Raw genomic sequence first — 19296 nt, forward strand, 5'->3', positions numbered from 1 at the left:
TGCCTGCCACACACATGCAGTGTTGTAGCAGGGGTTGGGCAAAACAGCCTTGAGTGGCTTACGGGAACATGCGTTGGTTTTTAATACTACTCCCTGAGTTTAGCTCTGCCTTAGAAGTCATCAGCCATAAAGCAAAATGATGATTAGCAGTGCTATTAATCCAAGAGGTGCTTCCACTGAAACATTTGAGAGAACCCAGACAGGCAAATAGTTCGCTTATTTATCATCTCCCTTGCTCTGTCTGGTTTTATCCCCATCTTGCATTAGCTTATTGAAATAAAGAAGATTTTAGGATTCTTGAGGTTTTGTAACCCTGCATCCTATGCGAAGGGCTCCAGGTGGCCTGTCTCCCCAGCCAAGCACCTATTCTCCTCCGTAGCTGGGGAGTTCAGAGACCTCAGTGAGCCTCCACTTTACAAAATTTAGAATTTGTGGGACTCCTTCTTGGCTGGGCCTAGGGACTGTTGGTGATCCAATCCCTATATGACAAGCAGCTGAGGGCCCTAAGATGCTGAGAGGTCCCATGGTTTATCCACATGACTGATATATAGAGAGCTGTGAAGCTGTCATCCTCAGTCATTCTGCAAAATGAGTGTTCAATTCAAGTCTCTTTGTGCTACTGAGCCCTATTGTGAGAGGGGAAAGCAAAAGGAAAAATAGAGTAAGAATGATGTTCCACGCTGGGGTGACAGAATACCCCAAATTAAAATCTCAAATTGTTCACAGAACTAGAAATCTGATTTCTAGTCAGCCTGTAGTGTGCTGCCAGTCTTATTTACAAAGCCATCATTAAGTGAGTAATTTGTCCAGGGGGGTTGTTTTGTAATAATTGTAAACTTAAGATTTCCTTTAAACTCCTTCTACCCGCCCCCATAAGAGATCTTATTTCAGGCAGCAACCAGGAAAATAGTACATATTTTCACTTGATCTCCACAATTATTATACTTTTACTGCACATGGATGCACTAAAAAACTATTCTTATACCCTTTTGTTGTCTGTTTTCCCCTCGCAGTCCCTTATCAAGGAAATAACTCCAGGTTTAATTTTTTTTCTGCTTTTAAATATTAAATCATACATTGACTTTAATGGGAGCAGAGATGGATAATGCTAAGTAGTTAATAATTAATGCTAAATAATTCCTAGCCTAATCTAAAATAAGAACATTCAGTACATCAAGAACCACCTTACATTGGTAGGGCTATTTAGTAGAGGAAAACCAAAATGAGCACAATATTTAAGTTTCTCTCTAAAACCTACTCATATCATTTTTCTGCCTTCTCTAAAGATTTTCCTTCCATCACCGTTTCTGATTTGTCATTAGGCCACCTAACTGGAAGGGATATCAAGAACTCTCCATGGGGGAGTCAGGCTTGCCAAACCTAAATGAAATGGAAGATTTTCAGAAAGGCAAATCGTTGAACCAGTTTGTTAATATGCATGCTGAGAGAAAGAAATAGATTCAAGATAAAATTATAGCAGGATGTTTTTTCTACTGCAACAATTTGTTACATACTTTAGATACTATAAAACCTGTTTAAAAAAACTGTTAAATTTAAAATATTTATGCAGTGCTAACTGCATTCCTGTGTCAGAAAAGTACTTTATTTATTAACATAGACACTGATATAGAAAATACTACAGTGTAGCCCATGCATTATACACTACCATTGTAAGAAGAGAATTTTTCATGCAAAAATGCTTAAAGCGTGTCTCACAACAGCATAAACAAGAGTCAGTTTTATAACTTCATTTTTCATGCTTTCTGTTCTATATGCTGGAGCTAATACAGTGTACACAAAGATTGCCTATGGCTCAAATGCATTTAAATACATTTCTAGCTTTAATTCTTGCTGAATATTCTTACTTAATATCGAATATACAAAATAAACTATTATTGAGATCTTTTGAAAGTCAGCTTGGATTGTTTTGGGAGGGGCAAAGTGGGCAAAGTGTTGGTTGGTTTAACCTTTGTGAACATCTGGATGATGTTCATATATAAAATACAGAGAGGGTGGAAATTCATGACGTTTGCCTGCTTTTTGAAAGAAGCTCTGTCCATGCCTTTTCTGTCTCTCTGCGTAATAGAAGCCTCATTTTTTGAGCCTGCACCCTCGCTGCTGCTTCTCTGACAATGTCAGTGTTGGCAGTTGACAAGTTGTTCGCCTCCAAGCTTAACATTAGTGTGATAGACATGTCTGTCATGCTAACAAAAAGTTTATCAGAGTCCTGGAGTCCTTGTACAAAAGAAGGCTTTTTATTTCTTTCTTTCCGTCTTTCCTTTTTTAATTGAACACAAAGTATGAAGGCTCATCTAAGTAGGAAAGATTCATCAAAATCTCTAATTAAATACATGACAGCTGGTGAATTAGAGCATTCTGTCTTAGCGCTGCCATCCTACAATACTTCATAATCCTAAGAGTCCAAAGTATGAATTAATTATGCTTGTAAGTATCCTGATACCCAACTAAAGGGGAAAAATAATCAAAAGCAACCCTAAAAGGTGTCTGAGAAAGTAGGCAGTACTGCTAATAAGGAGCAACTAGGACCAAATTACTTCCAGAGTACTAGACTTCTCTTTGAAGGTGCTTTGATGCAGGATATGCTTGTATTATAAGACTGTTTGGTTACAGAAAGTGCTTGTTTTAAAAATAATATGTTAAAAAGCATTTTTAAAAGTGTTGTAGTTTAAGCTCAGCCGTGAGCCCCACTCACCTGCTTGCTCCCCCTCCCCTGGTGGGAAGGGGAAGAGAATGAGAAGATAAAAGTGAGAAAACCCATGAGTCAAGGCAGTTTAACAGGTGAAGCAGAAGCCGTGCACACAAGCAAAGCAAACCAAGGGATTCATTCCCTCTTCCCGTGGGCAGGCAGGTGTTCAGCCATCCCCAGGACAGCAGGGTTCCATCACGTGGAACTGTGACTTGGGAAGACAGATGACATAATTTCAAATATCCCTCTCTTCCTTCTTCTTCCCTCAGCTTTACATGCTAAGCATGATGTCATACGGCATGGGATATTCCTCTGCTCAGTTGGAGTCAGCTGTCCTGGCTGTGTCCCCTCCCAAATCCTTGTGTACCCACCTCAACCTTCTTGCTGGTAGAGTGAGGTGAGGAGCAGAAAAGGCCTTGAGACTGTGTAGGCCCTGCTCAGCAATAACTAAAACATCCCACTGTTATCAGTACTGATTCCAGTGCAGATCCAAAACACAGCCATTCACAAGATGCTGGAGAGAAAATCAACTCTCTCAGCAAAACCAGCACCAACAGCCAGGTGTTAAATATCAGTCCCTACTAGCTAGCAGAATAAAATGTTATAATCCTCAGCTTTGCAAAGATAGCAAAGTCATAGTTTTAGAGTAGTCCTGTTGTCTTCAAGAAATGGAAGCTTAGAGACAAATTTGTGCAGATGCTCATGTGTTGTAAGTTTGTTTATATTTGCTCATGAAGAGGTTTTGGTTGCTTGTTGTTACTTTAAAGGAATAGCAACAGAACTAAAGTAGGAATTTTTATACTGTGGAGTTGAGTGGATTTAGAATATTGTTAAACTGAAATATTCCAGGTTTGGGGCATTTAATTTTTGAACATCAATAACCAAAGTCTAGATGTTCCACTGAAAGTAAAGGATTTAAAAATCTTTGCTCCATCCATAATCTAGATCTGAGAAAGAAATTTCAAAGGAAAAATTTACGGGCAGCTTGAGTGGTTTGGATTAATATTGTTCTCAGTTTGATTTTTCTCCCCACCGTGTCAAGACTGAGGGCTTTTCTTTCCTAAGGCTTTCTAACTTGAAGTCTTCTAATTAAAATATATCTTACAAAGCATGAAGGATGTATCATTATATTTCTATTCCTGTGCATTTTGAACAAAATATGACTTGTATGACAGGTCTCAGAAGCATTTCAGCAGCTACCTTTTGTAGCTTTTTTCTGGTTTCCAATGTGCACCTCAGAATATTTCTTTTCTTTACAATTTACATTTCTGCCTGTTGATTCATTGAGTTATTGGTTATTCAAAGGCTATGCAATTACATTGAGGACTTGTGTGTTCTTGGCATTTTGGATATCCTCAAAATCGACAGAGTGAATTCTTTTTGTGAGGGTTTTTTTCTCATTTTGGTCAGCAGATGGTGAGATGTTAGTATAATGACCCAGACAGAGGAGATGATTAATTTCAGGCAAATTCCTGGAAGTTCACATACTCCTGAGTCAAGAATGCTTCTTTGGCGATATGTTATAGCTGTCTTTTGAAGTTGCCTTCTTTCAGTCCACTGAAATTGCTATTTATTAACACAGTGCTTAACTAACATTGTTTATGAACTAGCATCTGATTACTGTTGGCAATCAAGAAACCTGAATTAAAGTACACTTCCTGAAATACAAGTGTTGGATGCTTTTTACCTAGCTAAAATGAGAGGAGAAAGAATCCAAACATATCTCATGATTAAGAAGTCTTCAAAGAAATCAACAAATTAATTATATTCTATTTGTATCAAATACAGCATTACTGAGAAAGGCATCCATTCAATGGTATGCTTAAATGGAGAAAGAACCACTCAAAATCTTTTAAGTCAACTTATTTCTCTCTTAAAGAGTTTTGGGGTTTTTTCACCTAATCATTCTGTTAATCTGCCATTTTTTTAAAAGACGTTGTGGAAAAGACTGCTGATCTTGGATCACTCTCCACAAGAAAGACTTTCACGAAGTAAGACATTCTGATCATTCTGGTGGGCTGAATAATACCTTGCTATAATCCTGAGAAATGCTTGACAGGAGATTCTCCGTTGCATTCTCCCATTACCTTTAGTCAGAAAATTACTCAGATTTGTCCTTTTTTTTTGTAGGCTTTGATTTTTATTTATTTTTTCCTTTTAAAAATGGTGGAAATATTTGTGGGTTCTTTGGTTTGGGGGGGGGATTTTTTTTTTTCTTTTTACCCTGTAACGTGCTTTCTAAAAATGAATGTCATATTATAATGGAATTATTCAGGTTGGAAAGAACTCTGGGAAGTCCCTAATCATTTTAGCTCAGAAGGCAGTCAGTGTGGTCAGGTATGATTTATCTTTGTAAATCTATGACAGCTCTTCCTGGTTTTGGCTTTCCTCCTACCCTGCCTGCATGCTTCAACAGTGAGCTCATCTGTCTTCCTCCTTTGTAGCCTGTCTTTGCTTTTGCCTCCAGTGTACATCCTATTTTGCTGGAGATCAGTCATGACTTCCCTGCTCCGCCAAGTCAGTGTCCTGCTACATCTATGCTTTTTCCTGAATACCTGGAGAGACTGTTGTGTTTGGAGGGGTTTGTCCTGAAAGACCTGCTACCTGCTGTGAGCTCTTTTGCCCTTCAGAAATGCCTGGGATCCTCTTTAGCAAATCTCTGAATGAGCCAAATCTCGTTTGTCCACATGGCCTTTAATTTCTATTATTCCTATCTACACATGACTCCCCAGGCTCCTTATCTGGACTGTGCTTTACAACCACTATCAAACTGTCCACTGAAAATGTTGTCATGACACATCATGTCATACACTGGCCCAGTGCAGAATAGCTGGTGATGTAAGAGAATGGGCGTATTATTCACTTCCATAAGGCAGCAAGTCAGTTCAGCCAGACACATTTCAATCTTGAAGTATGTAGAATATTTCAGTTGATTTTGACATTGAGATGTATGTCTGAATAGATAATGTCATAACATTTCTGTTGAATACACCAAAGCGGAAAAAAAAGTATACATTAAAATTTGCCTAAACTTCATATAGGATGAAGTGGAATGAAATGAATATACATATGTCAGAAATTTTGATAAAGAACTTTAAATTTTCTGTTAGGTTTAGTTAACAGTTAAAGTGCCAGTAGATGGCACTCAGGAATCTATAATGGTGTTACATGTGGGGCTTTCTATGACCAATGCAGCTTGATGTGTTGCCGTGCTGTGTGCGGCACCTACCACACACCAGGGCTTTCCTGACTTCGAGTGCATAGAGATACTCATGTGTAATGGGAACAACTGATTGATACCAGAGATGAGAGACATGTGGCATGTCTGTAGCATGTTACATCCATATGTGACTGGGAAGGTAACGAAGACCTGATTTGAATGTTCTGAAATAACTTAATGTAAAAAGAGCAGCACTATTGATTATATAGTAAAATATTGTGCTGGTTTATTGTCTTTTGTACTGGGATCTAATAATGCTGTCCAGTGGCATAGATTGCATCATATAATCAGTTTTCAGTTTTGAATACAGCTACCAGCAGGAGACTTCAGAGTCTGTAATTAAAATGTAAAAAAAAAAAAAAAAAAAAAGCCTAGCCCAACCCTAAAACAAGAAAAAAAACCCACAAGAGTTCAGAGATAATAAAGGCTGAAAAACCTTTATTTTCCTCTGAATTACTCTGCTGAGGAAAGCTGAATATTATCTGTCTTTAAACATCCACTTCTTTGAGTTGTTTGAATCTTGGGTTAGATCACCATTTCCATCTTAGTGCAGAAAAATAATACAGATAATAAAATAGTACAGATAATAATTTGAATAATCTGTGTTGGTACCTATGGGATTTTTCCGTGTTGCAGTATAACACAGGGAAACTTTCTTCTGGTTCTGATGAGGTTTAAAGGAACCTAGGTTTTTTGCAAGCAATGATAAACATTTTGCGGTGGCCTCTTTACAGGTACCACTGGACTTTTCTCCCTCTAGGTGCATGTTTTGTACACTGTCTTGGGGGGCCTACAAGGATGTTGGGGAGGGACTATTCATCAGGGACTGTAGTGACAGGACAAGGGGTAATGGGTTCAAACTTAAACAGGGGAAGTTTAGATTGGATCTAAGGAAGAAATTCTTTACTGAGAGGGTGGTGAGGCACTGGAATGGGTTGCCCAGGGAGGCTGTGAATGCTCCATCCTTGGCGGTGTTCAAGGCCAGGTTGGATGAGGCCTTGGGTGACATGGTTTAGTATGGGGTGTCCCTGCCCATGGCAGGGGGGTTGGAACTGGATATCTCAAGGTCCTTTCCAACCCTAACTATTCTATGATTCTATGATTTATGTCCCTGGCTTCTACTACCTTGGAATTGTGTTTTATCATCTTTAGCAACTGATCTGAAATGAAAAGATAGAACTAAGAAGGGTCTAGCCCTGTAATCACAGGTTAAGGTCCTATATTTGTAAACTTGCAAAACTCCACCATTTGCTGGTTTTGGAAGGCTGTGTCAGAGGCTTGCTTGTTCAGTGGTTACAAACCTTATATTAGGAATCCTGAGCTTATTCTTGGACTGTTTATCTGGTTTTACGCAATGTTATTTAGTTTTAATAGCTTTCCCTCTTCTCTTGTCTGCACTTTTCTTTGGTATTTTTCACATATATCTTCTCAGTAGGCATAGTCCGCTTGTGTTTTGTTACTAAGCAAACTAAACTCATCATGATCTCATGAGGAAGATCGTCTTCCCCAATGATTCTACATTATACTGATGATATTATTTATTCCCCTTTTTTTTCCCTGTATTGCCACTTTGCAATAGCACCTTAGGAAAAACCCCTGCATAACAACATATATTTGCAATCCTTTTACATGGACACAATTGTTACTGTAGTCCTATGCTATGTAAATCTTGAGAAAAATTTGTCTGTGTGGGTAACTTTTTTCTATCCATTTACATCTGATTGAACTGTCATTCTCCATAGCCAGTCCAGAAGTAGCTCTTCCATTAATATAATTTTCCTTGGCTTACATGTCTGAAATAGGTCTGGTGAATTGTTCTTTCAGTGTCCATTTTCTTTAAGTGTGGAGGGATGCTAAGCACTGTGTAAGTCTGAAGTCAGCAGAAGTGAACCTTCTCTTTTGTGACTGATCACTGCTCTGGGCTCCATACAGCACTGTACCTTCAGGCCATGCTGCTGGTCAGGGTGGAACACGTTTTGAAGCAAATGGTTAAATCTTACTGGGTCTAAAGATAAAGAAAATCTCTGAAGTTATTCATATGCCCAAATGAACTACTGAGCCATGGTCTTAGTCCAGAAAGTCCATGCACATGTGAGACTTTCCAACAGTGGTAAAATCAGTTATTTGTAACAAGTCCAGACAAAGGATCACTGAGGACACCTGGGCAGCCTAAGCCTGAGGATCTGTACCAGGCTTTTGAAAATGTACTAGAGAGGCATGAACAAATTTTTACTTATTTTTTAAAATGCAGATGATGATTTGTTTGAAATATCCTGAACCATCAGCTTGGCAGGATCTTGATATGCTTTTGTTAGCTAATCAAAGACAGATTGCAGTTGGGAGCCATATCTAAATTTATTAAGAAAATTAATAGACCATTTAAATTTTACTAGAATTAGGCTAAGATACAATAAGCATTTGCACCGGAGATATTCATTAGCTATACCATTGACCCAACGCCTGCATGTGGAATGAGAAATTGACATCTAGATTTGGATGGAGACAATAGTGCTAATAATGTGAGTTTGAATCATTAGGAAAAAAAAGACTAATATTATACATGTGTCAGATTTTATTTTTCATATTAATCCATCTGTGTATATTATGGCCTGCAAAGTCAAGGTTTAGAGGGTTATGTTGGCCTAAGCCAGGATTTTTGCTTCCTTTTCTGTTCTGTAAGTCTGTATATGCTCTCACTATAGGAGTGAATTTTATTTATTCATTTATTTATATAGCAGTTTTGGAAAGTGATCAGGTTGGTGAGTGTTGAGAAGCTAATTGTGTTTTTCCCTAAATGCATCAGTCTTTCTGAGTTAGATTACCACAAAAATAGATACTTGCAGAATTTTAACACACTGTTCATGGGAAATAAGCCTGCATGATAAGCTGTGTCTGCCCTATGTTGATATTTAAAAATATATTAAAAATTACCAAACCCCCATTTTTAAAAGGTCCATATTGCTTACAGCTGAATGATACTTCCTTGAGGTTAGTTTTCCCTTTCAGAGAAACTATCTTAGCAGTCTTTACTAGGAATAAATGAGTGCAGTTGGGATCAGTTCTCCCAAAAGTACTGTTCAGCACTTTAAAGAAGATTATGTAACTGAAGTTCAATTATTTTTAAACTATTTTTTCTGTCTTGGAATTATGACCATGATCAACAGTGAATTCTGTATAGGACTGACTTGCAAGATACAAAAATTCTGAACTGGAGAGTAAGGAGGCCTGTATTTATAAACCTGATCATTTGTGTCATTCACAAGTCTGTGCAGTGCTGAATTTACCTACTGTATCTTAGAAATAACTTTAGGAATGGCATTGATAATTTGTTGTTCTGTGGTTGAGGGACAAGAATACGGATTAACAGTGTTTTCAGTACAGTCTGTGGTTTTCGTTACACATAGCCAACCAGCTTCAACTCCATTCACATATTAACTATCCTGTGATACAGGCAGCAACCAAAACTATTTGGCTTAACAAAAATGAGCCATTACTTTTGGGCATCAACTTTCTGCTACTTATTCTTTTCAGTAACTGTCTGATTCTCTGGTCAATTAGGATCAGGGAAGAATTTCATTAAGGTGCATGGATTCAAGATTCTTGATGCATCATGCAGTGATTGTGGCAGCTGTGTGTAACTATTGCTGCAGTTCTTATGTGAAGGGCCGGCTAGTCCTCAGGTGAGGTTAATGGAGGCTGTCATGGCCTGGGGCAGCAGCCTTTGCTTCCAGTCTTGCTATGTCTCCTGGGAATGTTCCTTCCCTTGCACTACTGCCCAGCTCTCCATGTCTCTGAAAGTGCAAGCCATGGAGCTGAACTATTTTGGGTTTGGGCCATCTGGCTTTCAATATCTGTCATTTCTTTGTGGAATCCAAATGAGTTTGGTCCCCTGGTAGGTGCTGGACACCAACAGAAAGCAATACAGTTGACAGTAGTGGCAGCAGTTCAGGACCGACATTTCAAAGCAAGCCACTGTTTATCTGCCAGCTCTAATACAATGTTTACAGTTACATTAGAGTGGCAAAGCAAAACTTAGGTGAGTGAATGACACTTCTCTCTCTGGTCCACAGCTTCCAAGGTTTCTTATCTTCCTTTCTTGCTGCTCTGCATACACAGTTCTTATGCTATATTCCCTTCACACTCTTGCCAATTCACATGTTCTGCGTTTGTGGCTGCCAGTTCTTAAAACCTTTGTGTCCAACTCGCTGGTCATCTGAGCCAGCTCTGTCTCATAGGCAGGCAGCTTTTCTAATCACTCATTCCCGTCAGGCTAAGCAAGCCCACAGCCTTGTCGGTTTTGCCATTCTTTTATTCCAGCAGACTTTAATCCCTTCAGTCCCAGTAGGTAAAAGCAGATAGTGAGTGAACTGAATCATTTTCATTCTATTTAAGAACGATAAGAGATATTTCCACAGGAGCTGGTGGCTGCTTTACAACTGGTAGGAGAGGCTATAAAAGAAAGAAATTAATGTTCTTCATTTTTATGTAAGTTTTAGCTTACTCACACTATATACTTCATAGCTTATTTTGTTTCCTATGATATTCAGGCCAATAAATAGTGATCACAGACACTGACCAACCTTTATGACTGGTACAAAGCAACAAATCTTTGAAAGCTTCAGTGTTTCATCCTGAGGAGGAGCAATCATTCTTCTAATGTTTCTCCTTCCTATTGAAGACTGAGGTAACTTTTCTGCTATTGCAGGCAGAGCTGACATCTCAGAAATTTATAATTGCAGTCATTACTCCAAATCTTGCAAGTTATGTTACTAGTAGAGAGGCAAAAGGTGGGCTAGCGGTGTATGTATAATTCTAAGTGTGCCTGCCCTTTTTCATTTCACTCGGGCTTGGCCTGTCGCAGGGGTATGTGTAAAACTCTGTAAGGCAGAGATCTCTAATCTTACTGAGCAATCATTCCGGTGCTGGAAGGATGTTAATGATGTTTTACCACCTAAGAGGGTGATGAAAGAAGAGCATTTGAACACCTGAGCATGTATAATTTAAATGTAATAAAATCACAATATGAGTTCTAAGTAGAAAAATTAGCATCACTAATTATTGCTTGCTGATTATTGCTGTAAGCTTTTTTTTTATTTAAATACATGCTACTAGTGGATTCAGGTGTCAGGATAAATACCTGACACCACGGGTACTCAAATCTCTGGCTGGCACCAACTTCAGATCTTTCTCTGTCTGTCAACTGTGTGCTGCACAATTTGATTCAGGGTTGCTCAGAGGGAAATGCTGGGCAGCAGGTGGGCATCTGAGAGTCCTCATTAGAAAGGGAACCAACCTGGGTTTATTTATTAGTCTGTCATGGAAGTGTACAATATGAAACAGACCAGACTATCATAATTAGCATGTTGTGCAGATAGGAGGAGAGATGAGAACAAGAGATGAGAACGCTCAACACTCACATTGCATGTGCTACTCCTACGGTCATGCCTTTCCTGTTGAAGACAAAAGTTGTAAATAAGAGAAGTAGAAAAAGCTCCTTTGCTGCTGCAGGAAGGCCTCAAGGTTACAAAGCGCATGTGTGACATAAATGCAGTAGAGCCTTTTAATTAGATTCTTTCACCAGAACTCCTGACCTTCTGTGTAGCGCATTAATGTATTTTACTAATTATAAATGCAATTAAAAAGTACTGAAATAAAATTAGGCTGATCTATCTAATTTACATTAAGCACTTTCAAATTATGCAGATTTTCAAAGTCTTTTTCTTTCTTTCCTTTTATTTTTTTTTTCCTTCCAATTTATGGTTCAGGAAAAAATTGTCTGCATTAAAACAGCTGGAAAACAACCTTGTAGCAAAACAAATTTCTTTTCTGTGATTATTCACAGTGTGTGAGTTAATTTTCTAGGCAGTAATACGCTTAGCTATCATTAGGATAGTGGCTCATATCATAGAACCCATATGTGCATTGGATGCAGTGGTGGTTAGTATATAGGGTGTGTGCTTCTCTATTTTTCCTTATGGAATTGGGTTCAGAGGCTAACTAGGAAAGAAATACTGATAAAATGGTCAAAACCAACAGAGATTTATAAAGAGTAAAGAAAGATCAAAAGGAGTGTGCAAATAATCCAGGCAAAACATCTGGTGTTCAGTCATTAAAACAGGCTGACTGTTATCTCTGCCATCTGCATTATTTTGGTAATACCTTCATAGTATTTTTGAGTTTGAGATATGAAAGTAGAAAAATAACAACATTTCATTATTATTTATGTCAGGCATCTAAATGACAGTAGGCACTGTGCAGAGAACATAACACAATCCTTACCCTGAAGAGCTTGTGATCTAATTTTAGATGGGCTGCAGAAACAGAGGGTAACACTAAGAATGAACATAGATAGGAAGCACCAGTCTTAGAGCAGGAAAATGTGTAGAGCTGCTCAGGCATTTTAGTTCATATTGTTAATCCTTAAACCCTTTCCATAATAAAGGATTACTTTCTCGTACGTGAATGTTTTAACAAAAATTCTCTAGTTTTTCACTTTAAAAAAAGAAGCAAAGTACCTCAGGTTGTTTGTTCTATTCTATCCCTTACCTAAAAAAGTAATGTAAGAAAGTAGTGGAGAAGAATTAAAACTGAAATATAAATAGACAAGAGGAAACGAACAAATTTGATGTTTGTTTCAAGCCAGATGCCATGCATTAAGACCATACTGGTTTTCTGCTTACATTTTTTTTTGTGTGTATGCTTTGCTTGTTATTGGTGGTTGTTTTTTAAATATCTGAAGGGTGGTATCACAGGAAGCACTGTGATGGGGCTTCCTTAGGGATGATTTGTTTCATCTATAAGCGACTAAAAATGTAAAGGACTAGGAAAGCATGTGAACTGGTTTGTTTGTAAAATATGAAATTTTAAGAATCCTTATTTCTTAAAATTTCTTAAAATTTTAAGAATTTTGAGATTTTAAGAATCTCCCCTTCCCTCCCCCTGATCATTTTACTGCTTGGCGAATGGCAGGTTTCCTCACTCTTGTCTATATAGCAAGCACTGTGCTGCTTAAACCAGTGATTCTAAACTTTACCTAGTCACAGAGTGCCGCCATCTTGTAAAAATCTCAGTTTCTCAACATATGTAGCCCATATACCTCAGTCTTCACTGTCAAAGGCTCTGACTGCACCACCCAAGTCTTGGAAGGCGAACGCAGGGACTGTGAGAATGAAGACATAAGGCCCACTGTAGGAGAGGATCTGGTTCGGAACCATCTTAAGAACCTGAATGTGCACAAGTCCGTGGGACCTGATGAAATCCATCTGCGGGTCCTGAAGGAGATGGCGAATGAAGTTGCTAAGCCACTGTCCATCATATTTGAAAATCATGGCAATCAGGTGATGTTCCCGACAATTGGAAAAAGGGAAATATAACCCCGATTTTCAAGAAGGGGAAAATGGATGACCCAGGGATTTACAGACCAGTCAGTCTCACCTCTGTGCCTGGCAAACTCTTGGAGCAGATTCTCCTGGAAGGCATGCTAAGGCACATGAAAAAGAAGGAGGTGGTTGGTGACAGCCAGCATGGCTTCACTAAGGGGAAATCCTGCCTGACCAATTGGGTGGCCTTCTATGATGGGGCTATAGAACTGATGGACAGGGGTAGAGCAGTTGACGTCATCTGCCTGGACTTCTGCAAAGCGTTCAACACTGTCCCACATGACATCCTTGTCTCTAAATTGGAGAGACATCAATTTGATAGGTGGACCACTTGGTGGATAAAGAACTGGCTGGATGGCCGCACGCAAAGAGTTGTCATCAATGGCTCAATGTCTGGCTGTAGACCAGTAACAAGTGGTGTCCCTCAGGGATCGGTGTTGGGACCGGTCTTGTTCAACATCTCTGTTGGTGACATGGACAGTGGCATTCAGTGCGCCCTCAGCAAGTTTGCCAATGACACCAAGCTGTGTGGTTCAGTTGATAATGCTGGAGAGCAGGAATGCCATCCAGAGGGACCTCGACACGCTTGTGAGGTGAGCTGATGCCAACCTTATGAAATTTAACCATGCCAAGTGCAAGGTCCTACACCTGGATGGGAGCAATCCCAGGCACAGCTACAGGTTGGGCAGAGAAGAGATTCAGAGCAGCCCTGCAGAGAAGGACTTGGGGGTGTTGGTTGATGAGAAAATGAACATGAGCCGGCTTCAGTGTGTGCTCGCAGCCCAGAAAGCCAACTGTATCCTGGGCTGCATCAAAAGGAGCATGACCAGCAGGTCGAAGGAGGTGATCCTGCCCCTCTACCCTGCTCTCATGAGACCTCACTTGGAGTATTGTGTGCAGTTCTGGTGTCCTCAACATAAAAAGGACATGGAACTGTTGGAACAAGTCCAGAGGAGGGCCACGAGGATGATCAGGGGACTGGAGCACCTCCTGTGTGAAGAGAGGCTGAGAAAGTTGGGGCTGTTGAGCCTGGAGAAGAGAAGGCTGCGTGGAGACCTCATAGCAGCTTTCCAGTATCTGAAGAGGGGCTATAGGAATGCTGGGGATGGACTCTTCATTAGGGACTGTAGTGACAGGACAAGAGGTAACGAGTTAAAACTTAAACAGGGGAAGTTTAGATTGGGTATGAGGAAGAAATTCTTTACTGTTAGGGTGGTGAGGCACTGGAACAGGTTGCCCAAGGAAGTTGTGAATGCTCCATCCCTGGCAGTGTTCAAGGCCAGGTTGAACTGATCCTTGGGTGACATGGTTTAGTGTGAGGTGTCCCTGCCTAAGGCAGGGGGCTTGGAACTTAGTGATCTTAAGGTCTTTTCCAGCCCTAACTAATCTATGATTCTATGATTCTATAACTTAAAATCTAATAGCTATTTTGAAGTCAAGTAAATAGCTTACAATAGAGAGTTGCACTATTTAACTTCAGACATTCTACTTGATGCTCATGTTCTCTGCACTGATAAGTGGAGAAAGGAATGTACCTATCTTGAAATCACCCTCTACAAGGAAATACGTGTCCTGTACATGTGAGATAATAATCATGTGGAAATCGAAACACAGGGAATTAAGAGCCCTTACCTCTCTCAGAAAGAGTGTTATTTTTGGGAAAGCAGCAGCTCCTATTCTGGAGCATGGCCAGTGCTCCTTAACAGAACATCCTTTCTCTGGTCTCTGTGAGGAGCCACTTACCAGGAGTCAGAAAATGTTGCTAAGTAGAACAGCAAGAATTCTCTTGAAAGAAAGTGTCAGCAGGTCCCAAATTCTACTTTGTTCAGATCAATTTTTAGGCTGGAAGTGCCTTTTACAGCTTAAAAACTTGGAAATAGTTGCTCCTCTCAGCAGCATTACATTCTCAGTTAATAGTATCATAACATACTATGCTTGGAAGAAGCAATTTGCAAGCCATCTTTACCTTACAGATCTGTTGGCATTATGAATCTAGTTATTACCTATAAAAATATTCACTGGTACCACTTTACTGTTTGAAACATTAGAATGGAACAGCATTTTGGTGTCTTTTGGCACAGGATTATATGTGTAAGCAGGAATTGCTGGAGATTTTTGCAAATTCCTGCTCAGTGTTTGGGATTGTGTGAGAGGACCTGAAATATTTGAGATGTTTTGCTTTGAGTTTTTTCCTCCCCCAAAACCAAATATCTGTATTCTTCTTCCAGAAATACAGGTCAGTGTGCAAGTAGGATGGGCAGGAGTCTTTTGTGCCAAGCTGTCTTCTGTGCTAACAAAAAGAATACATCAATCTGTTGGAAAGACTGTTGAATTAGAAAAAAAGAAAGATGAGATTTAAATAATCTAAATAAAGTCTGTTTAAAAGCATATTAATCTGTTTTCTATTTGAAATGTCATGTGCAAAAGCTTTCAAGGCACCCAGCAAAATGGTAAGTGAAGCTTTACAGGATCTGCAGTGATATCTGAGAGCCAAAGTGCTCTTGGTAATAACTCACACATGGCCTTGATAATAGAATCTTTTACTGAAAGAACAAATGTCTTGACTGAGATGCTGGATTTACCCTTCTCAGTGTTTCAAAAAAGAGGTATATGATCATTAAAGCCCTCTTGGTAGAAAGGCAGAGAGGAGTTTTGGTAGTTTGAGAGTCACAGCTCTGCAGTAACAGCTGTACCTGAGGCTGACTTGCACTATGTGAGATTCTGAACCCCTGGGATCTGGTATCAGCTGCTATAAATTGACACAACTCTATTTATTTAAATTAAGTCTCAGCAATTTACACAAACTGAAGATATGGCCCATTATTTCTTCATGCCTGCTCTAGCAATGAATCCAAATATGTGATTAAGAACATAAGAATGCTCATTACAGTTAATGCCATGTGCTTAAAGCCATGAGCTTAAAGTTAAGCAGGTATTTGAGTGCCTCATGGTATCAGCATCAGAAAGCAGAGCTGCCCAGTGCCAGCCAAGATGTTGTTATAGCAGTTGCTTTGAAAGGAATCTTGATTTGTGGTGAGCAACTTTCATGTTGGCCAGCATATTGACAGCTGGATTAACTGTTGTTTGCAGTATTTTTCTTCTGCCTCAAAATATTTCTTAACTTATGTAATGGATGTAGGAATAAGGAGAGAAGAACATTGAACAGTTTCCTTAATGGTAACCTTTCTGACTGAATCTGATTTTTCTTAATCCAAAACAGAAGTCTCAAGTTCTCTTCCGAGCCTGCCTTTGAGGCACAGTAAGCTCTTGGTTGCTCACATAATCCTATGGGTCTAATGTTTATGAATTTTTTAAAATAACACTAGCTACCATTTTGATTTTGTCAGTATGTCTATATATACACAAATACACAGTGCAGTGAGGCATTAAAAGCAGAGTGCAGCTTGCAGTGCTGTGTGCGCCTGGCAGTAGCAGCCAAGGCACTGCATCCTGAGGTTCATGTGGGTTGAAAGACCTTTCTTGAAGTAAGTGTGTGCCTGTGAGGATTGTGTTGGTGCCTTGACTGACCTGAATTCCATGTAGCTGTAGTGCTCCTGCTACCAGTAGCTGAACAGACTCATTTGCTATGTCTGTAAGAGCTGCAGCCGCACTTTTGACAACAACCAACATCTGTAGCATGACATGAACTGTAGAGTACTTATACCCATTATACCTGCAGCTTGCAAGCATAGCAAATAGCCAAGAACCTAATCTCTCTAAACAAGTAATTTTACAAGCAGTTAATGTAATACATTTGATTCACATTATTTTTTATCAGTTATACCTTACAACATTCTCTATAACCTACCTTTGCAAGCCTCAGCTAAGATAAAGGTAGCATAGGTAAGTGTAAAGAAAATGTTTCCAGCTCTTCTTTGCTAACCAGTCTGAGTGGCATCCACCTTCTTATCCCTGTGACTGAGCTTCACTTCACCAGACACAAACACTTAGCAGGTGTTTTCATCATGACATTAATAATAAGAATTGACATGTTCTAAATGAGGAATCCCTTGTTGTGCTGGTAGCACTGATGGATATGTGGGGAAATTGACAGCTTCTGAAAAATGTTTTTGCCATGACCAGCACTTCTCTGACAGATTTTTAATGGCTCTCACAGAACTCTCACTAACTTGAACACCTTTGCAGATGAAGTGGAAAGTGGTGAAATATGCTGCTTTAACACTTTTCAAAGTTAGCAAAGAAACAGGGAATTACTCTGAATTTTGCTTCTAAATCACAATCCTTTTTTTTTCCTGAAAGTATTTTTTCTTCTATCAAAACTAAAAGACTGTAATGAATTAGCTAGGGGGGCAAACGTTTGTTGTGATTCACCAGGACTGAACTATATAACCCCCATTAACCTGAGTGGGAACCACAAAGCTCATGCTGCTCATTTAGATGGAAATATCCCCCTGCTCACCAGGGATCAATTGCACTGTTACCTGGTTTCAGTGTCTCATTCAATATGGGAGTCACTGTCATGACCTTGTAAACCTTGGACTATGAGAAAGGGAGGACAAAGAAAATGGGGCTATGAGAAGAAAGATCAAATAAAAATGTAAGCTAAAAAAATGGAGAGTAGAAGTTATGAAGGTTGGTATGAAACTCATGTTAGAAGTTCATACAAAATGTATTTGCAATTAAATCAGAAGTCTCCTTTGCAGTTCAATGTGATACTGCAGAAAATCGATACAAAGATAACAGTATATAGCATTCAGGTGGTTCTGAGAATTCTTAAATTTGAACTAATTTTGCAGGAGCAATGTGTTAACTAATTTTTTTTTAATTGCCTAAGAAGGACAGAATAAGACAATGATTTTTATATATTCTGAGTTTTAGTTTCTCTTGCCCATGTTAAACATTGCAGACATAAACCTGAGCTGCTAAGGCTGGTGTTACCAGAAGAGCCTAAATGGAATAGATGCTCATCTCTTTTTGAAAGTCAATTAAGCTTATGTGCCTAAATCCTGTGTTTATGTTTGAATCCCAGTCGATAGTTTTATTGAAAAAGATCTCCAGTTGCTTTTTGAAGTGATAGGAGAATTGTGATTAAGTATAGTGAAAGCTCAGTTCTATGCTGACATCTCTTATCTCTCACTGATGAAAATAACAAGCCCCCAACAGTATTCTGTAGTTAAGAAAAGGGATCAGAGAGGAAACAGCAAGGCTAGCATTATAGGAAGAACATGTTTATTGTGGAGAGTTGTTGAAGTTTCTATTTATGATTTGAGGCTGCCCACTGCAGATAATAAAGGAGATGTAAAAGTTATAATTTAAATAAATGTTGTGCTGCCATAGACATGATTTCCAGTATTACAGTCTGCTTTATTAATACTGAAATAAGACCTCCTGTCCTCACTTCGAGGGCAGCAATCTTAAGGCTAACACAGGAGAAGCTGTACTGGTTTCCAAACATCTCTCACAGCCAGAAAATTCCAACAGAACTATAGATAGAAATTAGGAAAATTGTTTCCAGTAGCTTATTTTTCATGCCTGGGAATAACGGTATTTTTCAGCTCATCATAAGACTTGACAATTCAATGCCCAGAACAGTAACACTCCAAACGCAATTTTGTCTACTGCTTTTATAAAGAAGAGCTCTTCTGAAATTCCTACCATAACTAGTTCTAAAGCATAGTATGCAAGGACTACATAAATGAGAATAAAGTTGCCCTGATTGATAAATGATAGGTAACAGTGACATCCGGGAAAAAAATGGAACTCCATGCTATTAGCCAAATTGTTTCTTTCCAGCTCAACAGAGGTTCATGGTATAAAGGCAAAAGGAAATCCTTCCCAAAAGGATTTCTTTTTTTAGGTTTACCAGATGACAGGTGTTATGATACACGACTCTCCCTTGGGTTTATTTATTTTTCAGTTAGATGAGGGTGTAAGTTGTCAGCTTGGCCAAATGTGGACCACCACTGTTCTCTTTCTTAAACAAATGCTGAGACTAAGAATTCATGGAAAGGTTCTTACTCAGAAGATCA

General features: G+C 39.1%; 1 protein-coding gene across 2 annotated transcripts in view; it reads left to right on the forward strand.

The window, feature by feature from the left end:
- The window catches only part of RBFOX1 (RNA binding fox-1 homolog 1), a gene marked incomplete at both ends in the record, with an annotated part of 1305905 nt that overhangs the window by 240997 nt on the left and 1045612 nt on the right, over positions 1-19296 (forward strand). The gene's annotated exons all lie outside the window — the stretch shown is intronic.

This window comes from Psittacula echo (genome assembly GCF_963264785.1).
Source record: "Psittacula echo genome assembly, chromosome: 5".
Taxonomy (NCBI): domain Eukaryota; kingdom Metazoa; phylum Chordata; class Aves; order Psittaciformes; family Psittacidae; genus Psittacula; species Psittacula echo.